This window comes from Meleagris gallopavo, chromosome 1 (genome assembly GCF_000146605.3).
Source record: "Meleagris gallopavo isolate NT-WF06-2002-E0010 breed Aviagen turkey brand Nicholas breeding stock chromosome 1, Turkey_5.1, whole genome shotgun sequence".
Taxonomy (NCBI): domain Eukaryota; kingdom Metazoa; phylum Chordata; class Aves; order Galliformes; family Phasianidae; genus Meleagris; species Meleagris gallopavo.
Window position 1 is genome coordinate 178,294,242 of NC_015011.2, and position 24,004 is coordinate 178,318,245.

Genomic DNA, 24,004 nt, shown 5'->3' on the forward strand with positions numbered 1-24,004 from the left:
TTAAGGACATTTTTTTTTACTTGGTTTTCACTGTGGCTATCTGAGGTAGAGCTGAAGAGACATCCTGGACAAACATTCTCACTAACTTTGCTGATGAAAGGGACAGGAATCTGTTGTTCCCCTATGGAAAGATCCCTATTTTATACTGTTCTAATTTGAAGTTAAGTCTGTGGAGAAATACTTCTTTTAAAATTAATTTTAATTTCCATATTAGAACAATAGTGCTGTCTTGCAAAGATGTACAATTCTGCTTTCTCTATCATCAGGCTATAGTAATTTTTCTACTTTACTTTGGTATTTGCTTGTTGTTATAATGATGGATCTTGGTGCTTTCTTTCATTCTTTGGCTCTGAGCATCCTTTGTCAGATCTGAGCTTTTCCTTGGCTGCATGGGTTGGGTGTAAATGGCTGTTAGGGAATGCAAGTGGGTACTTGTTCAATTCAGCCCTTTCCTCATGTTAATCCTAACATCGATGTCGGGTTCCTTTTGCATCACGGTGTGAAAAATTGAGAGTTGACGGAAACTCTTCTATAGTAAGGAATGTATGTGACAAAATACGCAGGCTTGCCGAGGGCAAATTGAAGCTGAAGTAGCTGCTCTTGGCAGTGTTTTCTTAATTACAGTTGTCAGCTAACTTTCTTGGCTAACATCACAGCATTTGTCTGCTTGCAAGTAGACTCAGTATTCGTTCAATTTAAAAAGCTAGAATGGCTTTTATTCTGTGAAAGATGTATCTGTACCTTGTGATTGTTTCATGGATCCACTACCAATAGTGAAAATGAGACAATGGCATCTGTAAGATAGATACAGAGCCATGAAAATGCTTGTTGGACTTCAAGCCAGAATTCCATCACGGTCTTGGCAGACCAAGTGCATCGTACAGATCTTCTACATATTATGTGAATTAGTTCCTAATAATTAGATCCTTGTGTATATTCCTCAGAGAGGGACTGAGGGCCTGGTATGTTTGTGATTACGGGTCAGGAATGGCAGCACCAAGATCTAACCTAAAGACGAAGAGGCATTTTTTCAACTGGCTAAGAAAACCAGTCCTACTTTCACAGTGCATTCCTTGCAAAGAAGAATTAACCACCTTCTCCTAATTACTGTAGACAAGGCCTTAAAGGATGTTGTTCCTCAGAGGGCTGCACATTTGATATGTGAGAGAGCAATATTAACAGAGCTTTCCTTGTTGATCTTCTAAAGGGACTTCATTGTTAGGAAAGGAATAAATGGAAAGGGTAGGCACCACGAGCTAAATCAGTATTCAAGGAATATTACGGGTGCTACAATTAAAGTAGGTAATGTTTCCAAGTGAAAGCTGAGATGTGAACCTTCTCAGATGATTTTATATGGTGACAATACCAACACAGGGTATAACTGGATGGAATTCTCAGAAAATATGCAGGTAATTATTAGAGGAAACCCATTCTTTAGTTTAAATTATACAATTATTGTAAGATTGCATTCTAATACTTTACACAAACGTCAATATGAAAAATACCACCAGTGCCCTAAATGTCAGCTGCGGGTTTTTTTTTCCCAGAGAATTACTGGTGTGCTAGCACACATGCTTGCAGACATCTGCATGCCATTTTCATTCGCCTAGGTTATAAGAAATTTTGATTTGCAATACCATTTGAGAAGAGCAGTGCTTAACAAAAAAAGGCTCCACTTTTCCTAATCTGCTGTATCAGCTACTTAGCAAAGAAGAAAAATGTCTTAATTTATCTTTCAGTCTGTCCCATTTCCTCCTGCCCTTCCACCTCTTGTGTTGGAGTAGCTGCCCCTCACTACACGCCGGAATGTTGTGGCTGTCCTCCTCTTCCACCTTCTCCTTCTCTATAACCTTTTCCTCCTTCTCCTCTTCTGCCACTCAGTCAAGGCTGCATCTCCTCTGTCAGTCCTCTCCCCCAGGCCAAGTTTGCCCAGACAGTGCTAGCATGAGCATCTCTGTGTCATTGCTGCTACTGTCTTTTCAGCTCCAAAACAGGTCGGCTGACATGTCAACTTCTTAACCTTCTTCTGGAGGGATGTCATAGCTGAATGCAGGAGAGGAGGCATTGACAGCTGCTACAGGTCTTCGTGTGAGTTCTAAACAATTGCATTTGTGACTGCAGGATGATGAAAAGAGGGTCCATACGTCTATAAGATATTTTCCTCCTCTTTCCTAATTTTTATCAAGGTGGAGTTATCTTCACTGAGGATATATTCCCTAAAACTGAGTAGCTGAAGTGTTTCAGTTATTGTGCTGAATGCAGCATAGAGGAAAAGCACAGATGTAACCAAGCCTCACAGAACTGACCAAATAGTGTCTCAGTTGCAGCTTTCAGTACTCTCTCCACTCCTCGCATCAATTACCCAATCCAGCTTGCAGAGTTCAGCTTGTCTCCTTCCCCATCCTCCTAGAAGCTGACAGTAAGTACTGCCTGCCTCCTAGAGTGATGCTTTGTCATCCACCAGGAGAGTGGAATGAGCAGAATTGCAGCAAACCAGATAAGGCTTTGTGGTTGACTTCAAAACAGTAACAACGAGAAGGAGCATTTTCAGCAAAAATGATGGCAGGGTGATTTTTCTCTTTGTTCCTTCATGGTCCTACAGCCTGACTCATTCTCTCTTACAGGGCTTTTTGCCATGTGGGGCTCCCAGGGACAAAAGAGCTGCCGTGGTGCAATTTAATTCCATGCTGAAATTTGCTGTTCGGAGGAGATGACATTTCAAAGCTGAGCTCTGAATCACAGCCTTTGCTAACCAGCCTTTCATTAAAGGGCTCTGTGGCATTTTTACATAGCCCTGCTCAGCACTCAGCCCTGCTGGGCACAGGGGTTTTACTTGCTCACCCAAACTGTTTGTAGCCTGACTTCTTTTATCTCAAATGAGGCAAAGTAGAGGATTTCATGCTTCCTTTGAGCTAGGAGATATCTATCCTTGTGGCTTTATATATGTGTGCATGTAAATATATTTACACACGCTGTACAAAAATGTATTCATGTGCAGTGACAGGTGGTGCTGGCAACACCTGTTGCTGGGGTCACTCAACACTCCAGTTATAAAACTCTAATTTTAGTTGCTTATAACTTTTGTCAAACTTAAACATTTGGGCTGAAATGTTATGTGCCAGGTGTCTGCCTTGGGCTAATTTGGGGGCTGGAGAGAGGAATTTTTCAGCAAAAAAAAAACATTACTGCCAGTTTAGGGAGCAGAGACGAAGGCACTGGTTTGCCGATACTGAAAGCAAACTGTTGCTAATTGAGATGCTCCAGCAGCTTCCCTGGTTTGATGCCAAAAGTTGCTAGTGGGTTCCCCTGCTGCTGGACATATCTTTTCCCACTGTTACAGAACTTTGCAGTTTGGGTGACAATGCACCCCATTTTGTCTGGGTTACAGGCCTATGAACATGCTTGCTGGAAGGTTGTGGGCTGCTGCCCTTCAGGCTGCCTCTATCGTGTCCCATTCCCAAAGGCAGCACTGTGCTGGGGGCCATGTGAAAGAGGCCCATGGAGCAGCCCAGAGCCTGAGCACAAAGCAGGGAAAATGTGTTAGGAAAGATTTCTTGTCAGGAAGAGTGGTGAGGCAGTGGCACAGGTTGCCCAGGGAGGTGATGCAGACACGGTCCCTGGAGGTGTTCAGAAAGGATAGAGATTTGGCACTGAAGAACGTGGTTAGTGGGCACAGTGAGGATGGGAAGACAGTTGGACAAGATAATCTTAGAGGTCAGCCTTAATGATTTTGTGATTCAGTAATTCAGGCTGCATCTGGTGGCATCAGTCCCGAGAGCAAACAAAGCAGCTCTGCTTGTGCTTACCCAGCATCAGAAAGCTGGGTAAGGAATGGCTGGCCGAAGTCCAAAGGAGTGGTGATGATGGAAGGGAGCAGTGAGAGCAGTAGGAGTGAAGGACACAAGATTTTAGAATCTTTATGAGGAGAAATGCTGAGGAAACAGAGGGGACCCGAGGAAAACAGGAGCAGAGGCTCCTGTGGCTTTATGTGGCTGCTGTCGCAGCAGCTGAAACGTGCCTCCGGTAACACATCGCAGCTCTGCAGCCAGGTGATTGCACAGGAGGATGACCACCAGTGCTCTCTCTGCATGAGTGTGTAGGCTTGAACCTACTGTTAGGCACTTGTCATAAACCGTGGAATGGTTTGGGTTGGAAGGGCCTTTGCAGCACACCCAGTCCCACTCTCCTGCCCCAGGCCCATCCAACCTGGCCTTGAGCTCCTCCAGGGATGGTGCACCCACAGCTCTCTGGGAAAACTGAACTTAAGAGCCTGTATGGTTTCATCCTTACGCTGTTTCAGGAGGAAGAGTTGTTCAATTTACTTCTGCTTGGCAACATCAACTTTTTCTTGATTTTTTTCTGGTATTTCTTAGCATTTGAATACACAGCCTGCACTGGAAGGCTTCTTATGCGTGTATACACATCCTTTTGTAAATAATACAACTATTTCTTACCATATAATCTTACTTTGGAATCTGCACTGCATTGGTAGTCCACAGAATGCAAAATCACACCCATAAATTAGTCATAGATACCGAGGTGGTTTGTGATTTCACTGAGGTTGAAGAGCATTTGGACAGATTGCTTGTATTATTTTGAAGTTGTCCTTTCTGGATCATTGTGGAAATTAGAAACAAACTGCCTGCTGCAAAATATTCTGTTTCGTATTACTCTTACCACCTTCCCATAAAAATCTGAAGAAACGCCACAGAACCTGATCAAAGTTTAAAGTCAGACTTTGTTATTGAATTATGATGATTTTTTTTTATTGTAGGTAAAAGCTCGGCCAAGAAACTGACAAAAAAGGTAAGCAAAATGTTCCCTTCGTTCTTCAAAAGAACTTGTATTCTTTCTGTTTCTTAACCAAAAAGGGTTCTTTTTCTAAACTGGTTTTCTTGTTTGTGTCTCTAAAGGAGGTGGATGCTGCACTGCTGTGTGTTACAAAAGCTAAACCAGGACCGACCTTTTTTAGAGAGCTTGGTGATAAAGGTAACGAGATACTTTTGATACCGAGAAACACATCTTGTTTTTTATCTCATCAGACAGTATGAATTGAATCTCGTTTTAAAGACAGTTGCATGGATTTGACTTCATCCCCATCTCACCAGCTGCTGCCACCTTGACATGTCTCGGTTACACGAGGAGGAGGCAGGAGGCAGGGCTGGGAGCTGAGAGCCTCCTGGAGAAGTTAGAAAGCTGACTTAGAGAAGAAGAGGCTAAAAGGGTACAAAGTGGACTTTTAAGGCTTGTTAATAAACTGCTGTTTCGTTATATAACTTAAATGCGTGGAAGCAAAGAAAAAAAGAAAATTTGTATCTGATTATGTAAAGTGTCCTCCCTGGTTCCAGGGGCAGTGACAGTTGTTTCTGCTTCATTGGGAGCTCAGTGCTGCCCCACAAGAGCAGTGTGCTTGGGTTTCTTTTCACCCAGCAGTTCCACCTTACAGCTGGCGACACAGGAAGAGAAAACGCTGAGGGCTGGGGTATTGTTTGTGAAACAACGGGGAATTAAAAACACCAAATAAACACCTCATTAACATAAATTAATTGAAGGGAGGGAAAACAAACAAGAGGATCAAGGAAAACAAATAAATGAGTAATTAACTATTTCATCAGTAACAAAGACTGAACTCCCCAGACTAATGAGAAGGACTGGCAGTGTCTATTCACAAAGTGCATGGTAGAGGTCAGCCCACATCCCTTGGTGCATGGTCGTTGCTCTTTCTGTCTGTGTAATGCAGAGGCTGTGAGCATCCCCTGCCTGCAGCCCTGTCACCTCTCTGAACAAGTTCAACTTTTCTTTCCAATCCTGGGAAGTCTGTTTCATGCTGAATATTTACCTCCTCTTTTCAAATTACTATCTGTTATCTTCTTTCCCAGGACAGGATTTGAAGGATTCCCAGCATTTGATTCTTGGTTATATGTTTCCCTATCACTGCCTTCTTAAGGCTTTTCTTTTTTTAGTGGTTGACAGCACAAATCCCTAACACGTTCTGCCTGGGCAAATCAGGAATTCATCAAGAGAAAGCGAGAACATAGCAAAGCAGCAGAGCCCCCTGGCACTGTACCACACCGGCTGGCTGCTTGGGACTGCTGGGATGTCTTTTCTGTCCTGGGACCACCAACCTCTTCTCATTTAGCTCTGTAGGTCCTCATACTTTGCCCTTCAAGGATCTGGTAGGAATTGGAGATGATGCAGAAGCACACAATGCTGTCATCTCTATGACTTTACAGCACGTGCAGTTTTTGGTCATGATCTCTCTGTACTGACATTGACACTTTTGTCTTCAGATCCGGCTATAAATATTTATGTATTAAATACCACTTTTACACGTACCAAAATAATGAATCTACACCTGTTCCATGGTTTAGCTGAGATTATTTTAACTACCATCAAATTCTTTCTTAAACATCGAGTGGAGGGAGCGCTCTCAGTCCAGTTCGTAAAGTGTAAAGCTGGGGAACTCTGCCTCCTAGTGGCTGTTCTAAAATGTGCACCATCTTTTGTGGTATATTAATGGTTTGTTCGGTGGTGAGTATATTGTCCTGTCAGCATTTGCTATAAAGTCTGAGGGTAGATATTTCCAAGGAGGTACAGGAAAGCTTCATATAGTCTTAGAAAATTATAATGTTTTGCCAATGCTAAATGAAAATACTTGGCTGCAAGTCTGCTGAGTCATTCAACAGCAGGTGAAGCTTTAACTTGGACGTGAATGCAATTTGCTTTGCTATTTTTTAATGTTCCATTGCATCTTTTAAATGTAAAATTTGAGTAACTTTGTAATGATTACTGCGCAATGAAAATTACTGTACTGACTAATTTACTTTATGGTTAAAGTAAGCTGGCAATTCACTGCAGACAGTGATAGAACAAAAAGATCAAATGAATTTTTATGGAAATCAAACCATGGGTCAAAAGAAATTATATCTCAAGTGATTTTTTGATATAATCAGCCTGCCAAAAATTATTGAACGTGCTATGGATTGACTTTAAGATACTGAGGGTTTAAAGAACAATCAAGACAGTTTTCACGTATTTTCATTTCTTGTACCTTTTTGCCTGTTTCCCTCTCGTGACTTCCCACTCAGGTTAAGGTAATGGAATGAAAACTGCCCTTCTACTTCTTGCAGGGCCCTCTCCTTGCAGCCCTCTGCAGTCAGTGATTGGTGCCACTGCACTCCTCCTTTTAAGCCATGGGCAGGGTTGTCTTTATCAAAACATTTTGAAATTGCTTTAAAATCGGAGAGGGTAGATTTAGACTAGACATTAGGAAGAAATGCTTTACTCTGAGGGTGGTGAGACACTGGTACAGGTTCCCAGAAAGGTTGTGGATGCCCCCTCCCTGGAAGCATTCAAGGCCGGGCTGGACGAGGCTTTGAGCAACCTGGCCTAGAGGGAGGTGTCCCTGCCTATAGCAGGGGGTTGGAACTAGATGATCTTAAAGGTCCCTTCAAACCCAAACCATTCTATGATTCTATGATTTTGTATTTCAATTATTATAGTTATTTTTATTACTTTATCTGCCATGTCCATGTCCTTTCTAATGCTTTGCTAAAAATGCTTTTACTTGATCATCTACTAAGTACATTATCTCCTATTGCATTTTTCAGCAATACAGGGCCTCCTTTTGCTCTGCTGAGCAGAAGCACTATGTTTCCACCTTCCAGGTCTGCCATGAGCAGTAGCTGTGCAGAACAGCTGAGAGGCAGACACCCCATCCACTTGGCCAGCGATCGTCATTGACAGTTGGACTACATGATCTTTGTCGTCTTTTCCAACCATAATGGTTCTGTGATTCAATGATCCCTTGCTCGTAAAATCTTCAGACAGAGATCTCTGTGCCAAGTCCACAGTTGTCCAAGCCTAGGAGGTGTTTTTTCTATCCACTTGAAAAGTTACCTCCTTGTATTCCCTTATCTTCTTCTTTTTAACTGCATTTGCTGTGACACATATAAAACAAAACTAGGGAGCAGTGTGTCGCTGCTTGATTTTTTTCCTCTCCTATTTATTTCTGTCCATTTTCTATCTCATCTTAAGTGTGTAGCATAAAAAATGGGGTAAGATCTCTGTTTCCGATAGTTTTATTTTGAATTTGTAGCAGTCTTGGACACTGTCTAGGAACAAGATAGCAAGTTTTACAGCAATGCAAATAATTTATATCTTCGCAATGGCCATATTAAGTCTATTCGCAACACATGAGAATCATAGAATCACAGAATTGTTCAGGTTGGGAAGGACCTCAAAGATTATCGTCCAATCGCAACCTGACCATACTACCCTAACTCTATCAACCCTCCACTAAATCGTGTCCCTGAGCACCACATCCAAATGATTTTTAAACATATCCAGGGATGGTGACTCAACCACCTCCCTGGGGAGCCTATTCCAGTGCTTCACAACCCTTTCTGTAAAGTTTTTCCTGATGTCCAACCTAAACTTACCCTGGCGCAACTTGAGGCCATTTCCCCTCATCCTGTCACCTGTCACCAGTGAGAAGAGACCAGCCCCGCTCTCGCTGTATGTTTCAGGTATTGGAAAAGAGCAATAAGGTCTCCCCTCACCTCCTCTTCCCTTGACTAAACAACCCTACAACTTGTAAGCAAAACTAAAGATTTGAGATGACAATGACTCTGTGATTCTCTGCAAAGTATTTTTTATTTGCACAGTGCATTGTGTGACTGCAGTACTGTGCTGAGTTACACATGGCGCGTGCTGGAAAGTAGAGTGAATGAATAGCCCTATTTTGATGGAGAGGAAAGCTGGAGCTCAGACACAGGGTGAGTCAGTAGAGGGATCAGCATCAGGCCTGGCTTTGGAATCTGCTCTCAGATTTTCAGACCATTGCTTCCAGCAGCCCAATATTCCTAAACTCCGTAAGTTAAAACTTAAAGTCACTGAGGCCAAATACAAATGTTGCCAGCTCAGAACAGCGATTTATCAGAAGTTAATCGTCTATCGCTGAAGCTTAAGTGGATTCTTTATCTATCAATTAACTCTATATAAATTATTATAAATAGTTTATCTTTACACAGACGGGCACGTTTGAACTTCATTATTTTAAGCAGCTTCAGCATTACACAATGTTTAGCTCAGGCGTTAAAAGTAGCTTAGTTATTTTGAACAGTGATTTATAGAAAAGCCCTTTACATTTTTTCTGCCAACGTTATTGCAGTGCAGATGGTTCAGATTGTGCTACTCAGCCACCCTCGTTGCACGCTCTATCTTTAGCTTCTACGCTCTATTTTGACGCTATCGCATCTCTGTGTTTGTTCAGGCTTTTTGCTTAAGGCGGTATTTCAAAGGAAAACACTGGAATTTTCCTTCAAAAGGGGGGGAAAATACTTTCACCTTGTAGAAAGGACGTGTTCCTATTTAAAAAAAAAAAAAAAGAAGGCTCCCTTGGCAGGCAGCCTGGCCGCACTATCGGCGCAATCTCTTAGCTTGGCAGCTCTGCACGCTGCCATGTTCCCCATGGGAAGCTGCTCCCCTCCTGGCCTGGCTGCCAGGGGATGGAGCACTTTGATCCATCCAGGCAGCGCTGAGTGCTTCTCCTCCCGGGTACTAAATGTGACAAAGCACTCCGAATTTATTTGCCTTTTCTATAAACACTGAATGTTTGCAGTGCGAATGCAGAGATTTAGTGCAGGCCTGTTGTTAATACCAAATAAACCTGACTCTCCTGATGAGATGGGGACATTGATGAGTCTCCGGATAGGGAATTTTACCTTCAGAGCACTAAAAAAAGAAGTAAAAACTTTATTAAATAATTATGAGGCTTACTTCAGTGACCTATTTTAAATGATGTTGAACTGCAGTTTTCATGTTTATGAGATCTGATCTTTCGATTCTCGTTATAGGGATATATATTTTATGTGAGTCATTTTTTAACTGTTTCATTTCAGGGCTGATATCTTATGCAGAGTACCTATTCTTGCTGACAATCCTTACAAGTAAGTGTTACATATTTAAAATACGTATGCATCGCTACTCAGCTTTTGACATCTTTCCAGAAATTTTTTCTGATACTTTTTAACTAAATTTCTGAGCTGTAGTTTAAGAAACTTGGATATAGAGTGAAAAGGCAGTAACGTGAATGGCTATAACTTTGGTTGATTGCTACTTGGCTCCATAGTGTCATCGCTGTTCCATAGCAGCATGTCAGAAATCTGGTCAAGCCCCACGCCACAGGGCCAGGAAGGTCCTTCTAGAGTAATTGCAAAATGGGAAGAGTTGGACATAAGACCACATAAGGAAAGGAAGAACACAGTGAGGGGAAGTAAATAATTTCTCACCTGCACAGTGGTTTCAGTCATTTTGCACAGTGACGTGTTAGCTTTAAAGTTCATGCATCAGTGTGAAGAACTATTGTCTGAAAGGTTTTTGTCTGAAAGTCTATTGTCTGAAAGTGTCTGAAAGGTTTTTGCTTTTTATGTATATGCTCAGATATGTAATGGATGATGTGCAGAAGCAGCACATCAGCATATGTTTTTTTGTCTGACTTCTTTCTCCTCTCTTTGTCCAGTTGACAAATTCCCCATGTATTTTGCATGTATTTTCTCCTCCTCCTTTACCTCCTCCCCCCCTTTCTCAGACACTTTTTAAAGAACATGTTGTTTGGTAACCTCGATAGCCACAGTCTCCATCCACTTGAGCTAAGAGATGTCACTCTCATGTTTGGTCGTGGAAGTGGAGAGGAGAGGTTTGGGCAACTTCAGTACGGCTCAGAGCTGAACCCATGGCCTGTGCTTGCAGACAGTGTCACCCGGCTGCATAACATAGCATGAAATAAAATGCTTTATCTGCAAAGAGCAAGCATTTTTTGCTTGTGGGTGGAACTGATCTTGGATTTTCTAGGTTTTCTCACTCATAATTACTCTCTGCTGTTCCTGCCACCTCCCCATGCTATTCTCATGAAGTACAAGAGAAGCTGGAAAATACCAAAATTTGAGATAAAATGTGTACGACAAAAGTTGTGCAGAAAGACCATGGTGGTAAAATAGCATACATGTCTGTGTATCCAAGTCCATCTGACTTACACAGGTCTGACATCTTAAGCAAGTGACAAAACCAAGCATACAGAGTCTTGTGGTATCAAGGGATGAAGAGAGGAGAGAAGGAATTAGCCACTCTTCTCCCAACGGGCTCATTACTTCCTTGGCCACAGGGTTCACTGCATGAAATTGAACAACATGGCAAATGTTTCTTGCTCTAGAAATGCACTGTCTCAAGGTCCAGCACCAACCACTGGCAGTATGAACAGTCTCTAGAGAGCAGAGAAGTTACGTGAAGTTTTAACAGACACTGACTGCTGGTGTACAGCACTTGGGCCATTCAGCCCTTTTACAGCATATATCATTTCTCAGCAGGAAAGCATCCCTGCCTACAACACAGCAAGAAGGGTGATTAGGTTGGACATGAGGAAAAACTTCTTCTCTGAAAGAGTGGTCAGACGCAGGAACGGGATGTCCCGGGAGGCTGTGGAGTTACCAGCCCTGGAGGTGTTCAAGAAATGTTTAGATGAGGGGGGTGATTTAATGGGAAATATTGATGGTAAGTGGACAGCTGGACTGGATGATCTTGGAGGTCTTTTCCAACCTTGGTGATTCTATGATTCTGTGATCTCCTAGGGAACCTCAACCAATACGTGATATTACACAGTATATATACATTGGCATAGTCCATTTGCCATACAAATGTACTGTTTCACCTTATTGGATGAAACAATTTGAAAATTGAAGCAGTACCAGAGCAAATTGTTTCACTACTCTAAGCAATCAAATGTTATTTTTCACAGGATTTATATAGCAGTGAACTGAACTGTAAGAACAGAGGCACATTTTGGTGCAGGATGTCCAGTTACGCAGAGGCCTATAGAATCACAGAATCGTTAAGGTTGGAAAAAAACAGTAAGATCATCCAGTCCAACTGTCAGCCCATCCCCACCATGCCCACTAACCATGGCCCTCAGTGCCACATCTCTCTGGTTCTTGAACACCTCCAGGGACAGTGACTGCCCCAGCTCCCCACCTCGCTGAGCAGCCTATGCCACTGTCTCACCACTATTTCAGAGAAGAAATTTTTCCTAATATCCCACCTATCGTACAGGGCTGTTTGAAAGTGAATGTCAGCAATTGTTGGTGCCTCATTGCCTAACAAGTATGCCATGTCAATCAGACCTCAGCCAAATGACCTGCCTCTCTCGTAGTGAGTATTAAAGCAATATTTCTTAAAACAGACAAATTAATACTGAAATGACTTCTTCTGAATCACCAATAGAATTGGGAAACCAGAAAAGTGACTCCTGGTTTCAGAATGCTGCTGGCCAGCCCATGCTGTCCATCATATAAAAGCAGCATCTGTAGCACTAAACCTCCAAATGTAAATTTGTGGGAGACAAAGGCTTTATTTTGCCCACTGCGATCCCCTTTCTCTTTTCTGCATTCCATGTATCATCATCGCCTTTTTTCTTTCAGTGATGTATTGGATTTCGTTTTCAGCAATTGGTTAATGGAGCTTTCGGTAAAGCCTTGCCTGCTGAACAGGCCCAGGAACTGAAATTGTCACCATGACTAAAAGCATTGCTCCAATTAGCCAGTCACCAAAGTTGACAGTTTGGTCAAAGCAGGAGTGATTTCAGGGGAAGCACCTATGTGTAACCTGCGCTCACAGCTAAGATGAAGCTCTTGGGCTCAGATTTTGGAATTTTGCCTGATTCTAATTAAATACAAATATATCTGAAGTAGTCTTTGAACTATGCTTATTTTACGAACGCATACCTTTGAGGTTACATCATATCAGATAAGTATGTCATCTGAACAGTATAAGCAGCTTTAGGTCCTATATTTTCAGTAACAGCTTTCTTATCTGAAAACTGCAACACAGATGGTATGAATTACTGTTAAATACATCAATTGCTTTTATTCTCTGAATATGTTATAGGATAGACTCTTCTTGCTTTAGTAGTAGTAACACAAATTTAGAGTGTGGCATTTCTACGGAAAAGAAGCCCGTTTTGATTATTATGGCCCAGTTGCCAGGGAAAGGCTCTGCTATGCAGATTGCAACGGTATTTATAAACTATCCTTACATCACAAGGTTGCTTCACAGAGGACGTTAATTGGCAGCTGAAGATAAAGTTATTTCTCAAATGTAAAAATAGTTCTTTGTTTAACCATCTTGCTATCACTTAAAAAAGAAGAGGCTATTTCTGTGACTTCTTGCCTTTTCAGGAAGACTATCTAAACAGAAGCAAGACTTAAAGCTTTACAGGGTGGAACTGGAAGAATGTGCTTCCAAAATAAAACAAAATCTCTGGAGGCATTAGTAATTGTAGAGATACTGCTTCACTGCCCTCATGAGTCCAACATTGCTCTTGGAAACATGAATGTATGCTGGAGAAGATTCTCTGTGGCTTTCACATTAATGCCTGACATGACTATGCTGTGGAATTAATTCACCTGCTCCAGAAATGACTGGGCTAAATGCTGGCTACTGCAGTGAGCCAGTGAGTAAATATATTTCAGCAGCACGCTACTCCTGTGTGGGCTGCTAATGAGCGAGGTCACCTCGTGTAAGCAAAGTCAGAGCAGGAAACTGTGGGAAGGAGCTCAAAACACAGAGTGTTTTTACAGCGCCTGCAAAACTCAGAACTCATTAAATGTTCATGTTGAAAAGAAACGTCCACTGAGTGAAGGAAATGCAGGGTAAAGTTGTATAAAATTCCCAAAAGATCAGCTAAATGGGAGGTGTACAAACATGCTTTAGCAAAGAAAAGAAGGCCAGAAGGAGGAGTTTATTATGTCTCAGTAACACTGGACGTGGTTGTTTAGGGAGGTTGGAGAAGAGAATGGACCAACATCATGGGAATAGGAACTGGGAGAACTGGAGCTGTTACAAGACCAGTCTGTCTTCTGGACTAGTGAAGACTGGAAATAGTGGCGTGCAGCAACATGTGGAAGAAGTGCTGGAGAAAGACTCTATCTCTTTCACCCAGTTTGGGGGGTAATTAATGGTCTCTCAAGGCACTTTCCAGTACTCTCAGCTAAAAGTAGCTCCAAAAAGGGGGTAAAGCTAGATTTCAGAGGTGAGCAAGGATTACAGAGAAATCTGTAGACGCTACCTATGAAAGACCAGGACAGTAGGACAACATTTTCACAGTCATTGGGAGCAGGAGGACATCTGTGGCTGTATTTAGACACTGCCAGCATTTGCTGCTTTGCTATTGCTTTAATAATAGCAAAAAGGTCTTTGTCTTATTTAAAAGTTTGTTTATATTGGAGGGGGTACACATTGCTTACTGGAAATACGATGTATGTGCACAGCGATGTCAAACAGAATCTGTAGGCAGTATTTCCTTTAGATTAAATATTTCTGTACTAGTATAACTGTGTGTGCATGGGTGTGTGTGTGTGTATACCATAACATTTTTTTACACTTTGTTGCAGAACCTCAGACTGGATTTCAGATTGCTTTTAAAATGTTAGATACGGATGGCAATGAGCAAGTTGAAAAGAAAGAATTTTTTAAGGTATGTGTCTTCTCATGCTTATTGATTTTAAAACTCATAAGCAGTGGCATAGGTTCTGTTTGTTGAATGAAGATCCATTAGAATCTTCAAGCCCATTTTTCCATCCGATCTATGATCATGTTTGCTAGAATATGTTGTATGAAAGGAGTACATAGCAAAGCATTGCTTTGTATTACTTAAAACTACCTTGAACAGAGAGAAAAATGGTGTGGTTTCAATCTTTTAAAATGCTTGTATAAGAACAGCTGAGATAGACTGCACGGAGAGTTTATTAGACAAACTGTAACAGGGTACAATTAGTATCTGCTTTTCATGTCTTGGTGGTAAAATTCTGTCTTCATTGAACTTAAAACTCTTTTTGATAGCCTAGTGGTTGTTAAGCTGCCTTCCCCTTTGAGGAATCCTGGAGTAGCTGCAGGGAAACACTGAGTAAATGTACTTTAATTGGTTTTCCCATCACTTCAAATAATGCTGTTACACTGATGAAGAGTGCAATAAATAACGGCAAGTGGTGGATGAATTACAAACTTCTGTGCTTTGTTACTGTATTTTCAGGCAATGAAACATGGTATCAGGTTCCTGCGAACCCTTAAAAGTGCAGGTACTTGAAAATAATTCCTTCCATGCTTCATACTCTTAGGGAAAAAAAAATGTCCAGAAAATCTGCTTAGTAAAAACAAAGGGAAAAAGGAAAAGAGGAGAACATTCAGCACAGAGAAAGTTAGCAGAGCAGTGGCAGTGATAACAGCAGTGATTTCCACAGAATATTTGGCAAAAGTACTAGGAAAGTTACGTAAGGTGAAGGTACTGGAAAAGAGTAGTGAAAAAACCGTAATTAGGGGCAGTCACTGTAAACAGAATGAATTGGGAAAACGAATTTCATTGCTGCTGCATTTTCTTGCTTTTCTACCTCTCCTTCTCTCTACCTCTTGTCCATTTTTTACTCATCAGTGTATAGCTACATTACCTAGTGATTATGGACTATAAATTCTTTTGCGTAAGAACTTTGCCATTCTGTTTGCAAGGCATCCATCATTCTGTGAATTGTGCATACCTCAACTCTGATGTGTTAATGGATAACCAGGCACAAGACATGTCGTGAATCATTCAGGAAAGGGAGAAGGTAACAAGCAAACTCAAAAGTCATGCAGCATATGATGGTGCTGTTTGGAGTTATGTGGATCAGCCACTGAAGGAGTGAGAGGTGCAGGATTTCCCAATAGATTCACTGCTCTTTCCCAACAGATTTACTGCTCTTTCCTAATATCGAATAATATTCAGAAAAAGAGATACTGAATGCAATTCTGTGCTTTCAAGGAGAGAGTTTCTCGTGTCCCCCATAACCTTTCCACTTCTGTGCACATTTTCCTCTTTCCAAGGAGCAGAGCTTTTTTCTCTCCTCTCTACATTTGTGATCTCAAGCCAGTCTATTTATAATTTCTTCTTCATTCTGTGGTAAAATTCAAATGCAGGAGAGACTGCACCTTATCCCAGTACCAGGGCCCAAAATCACTACAATTCGTGTTTTGAGGTGAGCATCTGCAAGGATGCATTGCTTTGCACTGCAATTCCAGGATGAGGCAGATGGCAGAAATGGTATGTTCATAAACCTTAGATGCCATCCTCTTAATTAGCCCCTGCCTGAGTGCAGAAAGTTATTTCTCAGTGCCTTATTATCCGTATCTTTGCAAGGGCAGTAAGATACTGCCCAACACATTCACATGAGACTTGACAAGGGGGATTTCCAGATGTGCATCTCTTGATTAGGAATTTGATACTGGTGCACATAATAACCCAGGCACAGTCATTGAGACCTCCCATCAAGGATAAGGCTACCAAAGGTCCACAAATCAACATCAAGTGAGGAATTTCCCTGACTGCCCTGGTGGGTGATTTCTAAATAAAATTAATAACAGCTTCATTGGGAGTGGAAGTATGATAACTTCTCTGGCACATGCAAGAGCTATGCAATTCAGATTTAATAGGCATCTTTACACAGTTGTTCAGGACTGAGCAAACAAGCACCCTGCATTGTCAGCTGTTGTCAAGTTTGGTATTGACCACCAATATTGTACAGTCGGATAGCATCCATAAGCACCAAACTCTCTCCAACAAATTACAAAAGGCAAAATCCCTTCTTGTTTTTTCTTGAAAATGGATGTATCTTTTCAGCCACCTCATCTTTAGAAAATGTTGCTTCTTTGTATGCCTTTAGTAGAGAGGCATGCATTATGCATAATAGGCATCACTCTCTTTGAATTAGCCATTAGTATCATATGGCAGTGAACAGATATAAATATTAAATGCAGATAAATGTTACATGGAGAAATTGAGTACTGGAATACTAGAGTCCATTGCTCAAAGGCAGAATTCATATCTTGTGAGTAGGTGCTACATTGTGCTGTAAAAAATGTGCAAGCTACTGGAAATTATCATCATTCTTTTCCAAATAATAATTTCAAAAGCAATATGGATTTAAGTGTCATCTAAGAAAACAATAAAACCTGCCAGAACACTTGTAAGAAAATACTGCAAGTCTGTGTTCCTTAGAATTCTTTACAAATTTTCTAAGAGTCCTTTAAAAATAAAACACGACAGAAAAAAAGAACAGCACATTTTCTGTCATTTGGAGAATATTTCCCACTGTATCTCTTGTGGGTGAGCTGGATTTTTCAAGTAAGTAAAAATGCAGTTTTTCAGAAAGAAAATGGGCGAGCAGTTGTTTTTGTATCCAGAGGTCAATACTGCTGTTTTGCCATCAGGAAATTCGTAGTGTTTTTGCTGTATTAGCCAATCGTTTTGTAGTGATCAAAAGTAAAAATCAGAAGGAGGTGAATGTCCCTCTCCATTCTGCCCTCTTGAGGCCCCATCTGGAGTACTGTGTCCAGGTCTGGAGCCCCAGTACATGAAAGATGGGGAGCTGTTGGAGCAGGTCTAGAGGCAGGCACAAAGATGATCAGGGCTGGAGCACCTCTTCTATGAAGAAAGGCTGAGGGAGCTGGGCTTGTTCATTTTGAAGAAGAGAAGGCTGCGGGGTGACCTCATTGCAGCCTTTCAGTACCTAAAGGGAGCCTACAAACAGGAGGAGAGTCAACTCTTTGAAAGGGTAGATAATGACAGGACAAGAGGAAATGGTTTTAAGTTGAGGGAAGGAGGATTTAGGTTGGATGTCAAGAGGAAGTTCTTTACAGAGGGAGCGGTGAGGTGCTGGAACAGGCTGCCCAGAGAGGTTGTGGATGCCCCGTCCCTGGAGGTGTTCAAGGCCAGATTGGATGGGGCCCTTGGCAGCCTGGTCTGGTATTAAATGGGGAGGTTGGTGGCCCTGTGTGTGGCAAGGGATTGGAGCTTGATGATCCTTGAGGTCTCTTCCAACCCAAGCCATTCTATGATTCTATGATTCTGTGAAAAAGAAGTTAGAGAAACTTGGAGGAACTCGTATGTTGAATTGTCTTGTCTTTGGACTGTCAAGTCGAGCTGTTCAAAAAATACTAGTAGAAATTAACTATCCTGAGGAACTCAAAAACTATGATTAAAAAAAATAGGAACAGGTAAATTAGTTAAAAGTTTAAGGTCATGAGAAGATCTGTGGCAAAACTAATAGCTTGCAGGTTTTTCCTACTCTCTGCTTACAAACCTATGTTGCTTCTCTGAACTACGTACCAAAAATAAAAAAAAAGGGGGGGGAAATATAAGGCCCTGAGAAGAGATTTGAAAAACCTACAAAATAATGGCCATGCAGATTTGGTCCTGGGTGAGGAATTGCTCAGAAGTGCTTGATAAACAAGCAGCAGCCTAAACTTTAGAACCGTCTTTCCTAAAAACCCCATATCCAGAATGCTCAGTGTAACTCCACGTTTATGCCTTAGATTTGATAAGTCCTTTCTTCTTTCATTTTTGCTGTCGCTTCAAGGATTCATTCTAATGTCTATGAAAGGTAGGTGTACATTGTGCTTTGTTAAATCTCTCATTCTTTGGCACTGTTGACTTCCCAGGCTAAAATACAATCATAAAGAAAGCTTGCAGACAAGGAACACTTAGGGTGATTTTAATAATCAGCAAATTAATGCATTTTTTATATTACCTTAAACTTCTACTTCAGACAGTTTTTACGTGTGAGTCATTTCAGTACTTCTAAAGATCACATTAGCTAATTCATTTGGTATTCATTTCATTTGTGGGATGGAGGGAAAACTCAAAACGCATTGTGCTTCATGCCAGTTCTGAAAATATGGTTGCTTATTTAATTGAATTACTTTTTTTTTGTTAATTGTACAGTATACCTCATTCGAACAAACATGTCTTTCATGTCTAGAAGATCTTGTCTGTAGCAATAAAGATGTCTAGGAAGACAGCATGAGAATCACAGGATAATTTCTCTTCTCCAAATGACCCTTGATGTTCTGTCTCTGAGTTCCAAGATTTTATGGAGTGAATGCTAAGCTTGTGGTGCAAGACCATCTCTTCTAAAAGTGTCTACTGGATTGCAAAAGACAGATTCAGGTGCTCTGCTAGGCGATATTAACAGCAATAGATCAGGCTTTCCTCAGAAAAAGTGTATCTCAATAGCAAAATATCCTTAATATGCAAATACTTTGTCATAAAAAGAGAACCAGGCAAAAACCTAAATGAGTTTCCAGTTATTGTGAAATTAGTGCAAGTTTCTGAAAGACTCTTTTAATACCAATTTTGTAATTTTCCTGTTTTGTTATGTCTAAATGAATGCAGATGCAGAGAATCATTGGAAAGGAAGATGATTTGAAAACAGCTGGAGATGAAACCATATTTCAGGTATGAAATAGAGATGCATTTTTCTTAACAAAGGTACTGTCGTATTTCCTGTGGACTTTGTTATTTTTTAGATGTGCATATAAGCATCAATGAGTGTTATAATTAATATAGGCGCATTGGATGTCAACTTAATTTTCTAACTTGGGAAGAAAAATTATTTTCATTTCTGCATGTCCTGATGAAGTTTATGCAATTAATTTATTCTACTTCTGTGTAACATATATATATATTTAATAACTGTGTAGCCATTATTTAGTTTCTGCAAGGTTCTGTTTTAAAGTAACTTTATTATACTTACAAAAAATCCAGAAAACTCTCTTTATTGACACATGAGAAAAAATGGCTGCAAACATGAATTGATACCCTAAACTTAAAGTAAGTGCTGCTGTTGCAGTAATATCAGCTTATTTTGAGTTGGTTTGTGTCTTAGTTTCAGTCAGGATGGAATTACTTTTTTCAGAGTGTTTGTTATGGCTGTATGTTTTTGGTCTAGGAGAAAAACAATGTTGATAATACAGCAATGCTAATAGCTGCTGCTAAGCAGTGTTGTACAGAGCCAAGGCCTTTCACAGTGAAGGGCCTAGGGAGCTGGGAGGGAACAGAATTAGGACAGCTGACTTAAACTGGCCAAAGTGTTATTCCATGCCATATGGCATCGTGCAGGAGTTTTGAAGGGGATGGGAGTTATCTGGCTCTCTTCTGCCACTTAGGGCAAGCTGGGCATCGGCTGGAGAGTGGTGAGCAATTGCTTGTGTGTCACTTGTTCTTTACATTCATATATATATATATATATATATACACACACACGCATAGTCATAACTATTTTTCTTTCCATTTTCTCTCTCTTATTAAATAGTTTTACCTCAACCCACGAGTGCTACTTTGTTGTTGTTTTTTTTATTCTCTCCCCCTTCACGCTGAGAAGGAGGGGAGTGAGCATGCAGTGCTGAGCCATCTGCTGGAGCAGATCACAACAGTTTGAAATATATTTGCTGTGGTTCAGGTGACAAAGGCAAGCATCGCCTTTGTTAGTTCCACTTCCAAAAAGGAATAGCTTAATTGCGGACCATAAGAGGAAACAATCTTAGAATACTGTCTTCAGACTGGGTTAGAAGTTTCTTGGGACTGCAGACCTTTAGGAAATGGCAAATGCACATCATCAGGGAAAGGAGAAGGTAAATTCCTGCTCAGTTCTGGCTGTTTTTCCCTAAATCTTTAAAAGTGTAACCTACCTTCTTTCCTGAGATGAGTGTTTGGCAGCTGTCATCTCTTCTTCAGTCTCTGTTCAGCACAGTGACATTCCGTTGCCTGAATGAGATTGAATGAGACTGAAAACAGAGGGGGAACATCTCAGTGTACTGAGAACACCTCAGCAGAAGTGAATGAACTGAGGCAGAGAGGAGAGTGCAGATGAGCTACCTCCATCTGAAGTGTTTCCTGCATCCTCAGCACTATCTCTGTTGCATGCTTATTCTCTCCACAGACTTGCTTTCAGTCTTAAACTGAAAATGGATAGTTGGGAGTGGGACATCAACTGCTGATGTTATAAGCTAAGCAAATGCTAATGTTGTTTCAATAAGAAATTTATACAGGGATCTGCTTTATAAACCCATTGTGCATCCGCAGTTTGTACAAAGAGTAAGGTTGGCTTGTGTTATTTGCTTTTTCACCAATCTCAGAAAAAACTGAAGTGACAGTACGGGTAACACCTTTAGTATTGACTAGGCATAAACATAATTGCCTTCTGTTGCATGCAGGTATTTGGTCCCTGACTATGTGTACAGAGTTCAGCTGAAAATTATTTGGCTGAGCAACAACCAACTCCTCTTGAATCGTTTCTTCAGTCACCAGATTAAAATAGCTACAAGTAATGGGGTTGTCTGCTCCTTCAAACCAATTTCAACTGAGACTTCACTCTAAGAGTGAAAGAAAAATGATCTTCATTCTATCAGATTTCCAGAGGAACTTTGATACAGTTGGACAGATTTGTCTAAAAACACATAAGTGTAGTAGGAGCCAATTAGTTACCTGTGCCAGAATGTCTCCATTTTGTTGTGCCTCTTCAGAATGCTCCATTGCAAAATATCTGAAATGATTGTAACAACAAAAAAATTCTTAGCAAATTATGAATGGATTATAGCCTACTCAAAAGATGAAATAAATACATTTATAGAGTACAGATATCTTGAAATTGTTCTGTTTTCTGTATTTTTACTTGGGAAAATCCAATTTGTCGTTTTTATTTTTATTTTTATTTCCTGTGTCTGTCTCTCAAAGCACAAGTTGATTATAAGCAGTGAATCTAACAGTACAATGTGGTATCAATGTATCTTTACTCCCTATTTCTAACAACTGTGGCACTTACAATATTACTTTCGATCAAAGCAGGTAAAGCATAAGAATATTTACATTTACAGTGTTCTTCAAAAGCTGGGATGTTGCAACAGAAGTTTGCTGTTTGGGACTGTTCTTTGTTCCCATACCTCCGTAATTTGCATTCATGTTTACTGCTCTTTCAAAGTAATCCCAGTTTGTTTTGTGATACCAGATGAAAAAAGTGTCACTGCCTTATGACAATAAGATTTAAATGGCAGTCTGCAACTTCATTTCACCTCCAGACATATCCAGGTGTGTTCCCTGCCCAGCAGGCAGGCAGAAGCCCAAGTCAGTCATTTAATGATTGGATATACCCCTCAATACTCATTGAGATACCGTGCTAGGAAAAGAAATAGCGTTTTTTTGCTTTGCACCATCTTTGGTCCATGTATCTCTGTTTCTTGTATTGAGAGTCTGAATATGCCACTAACGTTCAGAATGTTACCAGTTATGAGTGGCCTTTGACAGGGATTGCAGTGAGCTTGGTTCTCCAAATAAACACATTTCAATTGAGAGATTTTTCTTTTTCCAGTGTTGTTATCAATGCGGGAAGGACATCAGAAAAAACTGCCTAGCCTTAACCAGCCCAGTCATTTAGGAGGCTCCTTGCTGACTTTTTCCCATGTGATTTACTTACAGCACAGGCACGCACACGGATAGATGCAGCCACACTTACAGAACCATCAAGCTGTTTGGTGTATTTTGAAAAAGTTGTGGTCCAGTTAAATGCAGTAGTTGCTTCTTGGTATTAGTTCTCTGAGTTCCTTTAAAAGGTTGCTGTAACAGTTGTGTGCATCAGCATTACTGTAGTGAAACCAGGGCGAATGTTTGCTTATATCTGCCCTACAGCTAGAGCAGGGACTTTGCTCCTGGGTCCTTCTGTTTAGATTAATGAGTTATCAAGCAGTTTCAATACCTCCAATTTAATATGCTTTGTGTAATGGATAAACTTAGAAAATAAGTTTAGCTATTGTTCGGATGTTCGGGAAAGAATGACAATGCAGAATCTTCTGTAATTGTTCTTAAAATTGAATAAATGTGGGGAAATATTACCTGCATTGTTAAGTTCCAAACAGTTAAACATACGCTCCTGAATTCCATAATGAACACATTTTCATACAAAGAATCTAATTTCCATGTGTTTTTTTAGACATTTAACTAGTACTTGGGGACATAGCTATTAATCTTTCTTAAATGGTCTACTTTTATGGTAGCACATGGGTATTTTCCTATTGTTGTGTAGCAATTGTTTTAGCCTGTTTATTTCTCTCTTTTTTTTCTCTTTATTTTCTCCTAAGAGAGCTGAATGACATTAGTTGTCCTCATGTTTGTCACCACTTACGACCTTCAGACATTGCAGCACTGCAGTGCATCTCAGCCCCAGAGACTAGCAGGCCATCTCATAACTTGTCCATCTGTTTATTAGAATTCCTAAGTAATTTAAAATTTTCTGTCCATAACTTCGAAGTCTGCAAAGCCCTGGGCTCAGGATAACTGAGGACTGCCTAAATTGAATGGGCGATGGTGGTGGTTAACAGCTATGCTTTTATACTGCAGTAACATTCTGTAACAGGGCTACAGCGTATCTATGCAACACATCAAATTTTCAAAGGATACAGCCCAAGACTAAAATTGATGTCCCTCACAAAATGGTGTGTCGTAAATATTGTCACCTTTTACTTCATATATAGTGCACATTTCTTCTTGAACCATCTTATGCTGTGTATATGTTTTGTATTAGCCAAATAACATTGAATTCTGTTGAACAGCTTTGGGATACGTTAAACCCTCATTGTTTAAAGGAATCCCTCCAGGCAGGTAACCCCCTGAAGACCCAAGCAGCACTGCATCAAAATACCAAGCTATTAAAAAACTGCTGGGTCACTGCTTATCTCACAGACAAGGAAAATATTTTATTTTTCCACATGATCTGATGCCATTACGTCCTCAAGAGAGATGGAGACACGTCCTTTCTGGCACTGGCAGTGTTCCACTAGTCCCATCTTCAGGTGAATGACCTTTAAAGATCCCTTCCAATTCCCTCAAATGATTCTGTGATTCTGTAATTTTTCTAGATACCTTGGGCTTGGATAGTGAAAGTCTCTCCCACAAGGAATTCATCTGGAAGCCTGCTGTGGTCACAGCAGCATTGCTTTCTGTTTTACAGACATGAGGCAAGGTTACCCCTTTCATCCCTGCTGTGTAACCTCACTGAGCTCTGCTCTGTGTGACAGCGACAGGGCCCGAGGGAACGGCATGGAGCTGCGTCAGGGGAGGGGCAGCTGGGGGTGAGGGAAAGGGTCTGCACCAGAG

General features: G+C 40.8%; 2 long non-coding RNA genes across 2 annotated transcripts; one reads left to right on the forward strand and one right to left on the reverse strand.

Moving 5' to 3' along the window:
• The first annotated feature begins 4,640 nt into the window (after window positions 1-4,640).
• Window positions 4,641-19,322, forward strand: LOC100550121. The gene is made up of 5 exons (XR_796979.3): window positions 4,641-4,806; window positions 4,914-4,989; window positions 9,903-9,950; window positions 14,445-14,527; window positions 19,253-19,322. It is a non-coding gene; the product is annotated as an uncharacterized LOC100550121 (long non-coding RNA).
• On the reverse strand, window positions 19,251-22,624 carry LOC104917606. Its single transcript, XR_796975.3, has 4 exons — window positions 22,368-22,624; window positions 21,344-21,401; window positions 20,548-20,643; window positions 19,251-20,448 (listed from the first exon to the last, which is right to left on the reverse strand). It is a non-coding gene; the product is annotated as an uncharacterized LOC104917606 (long non-coding RNA).
• Window positions 22,625-24,004: the final 1,380 nt, after the last annotated feature.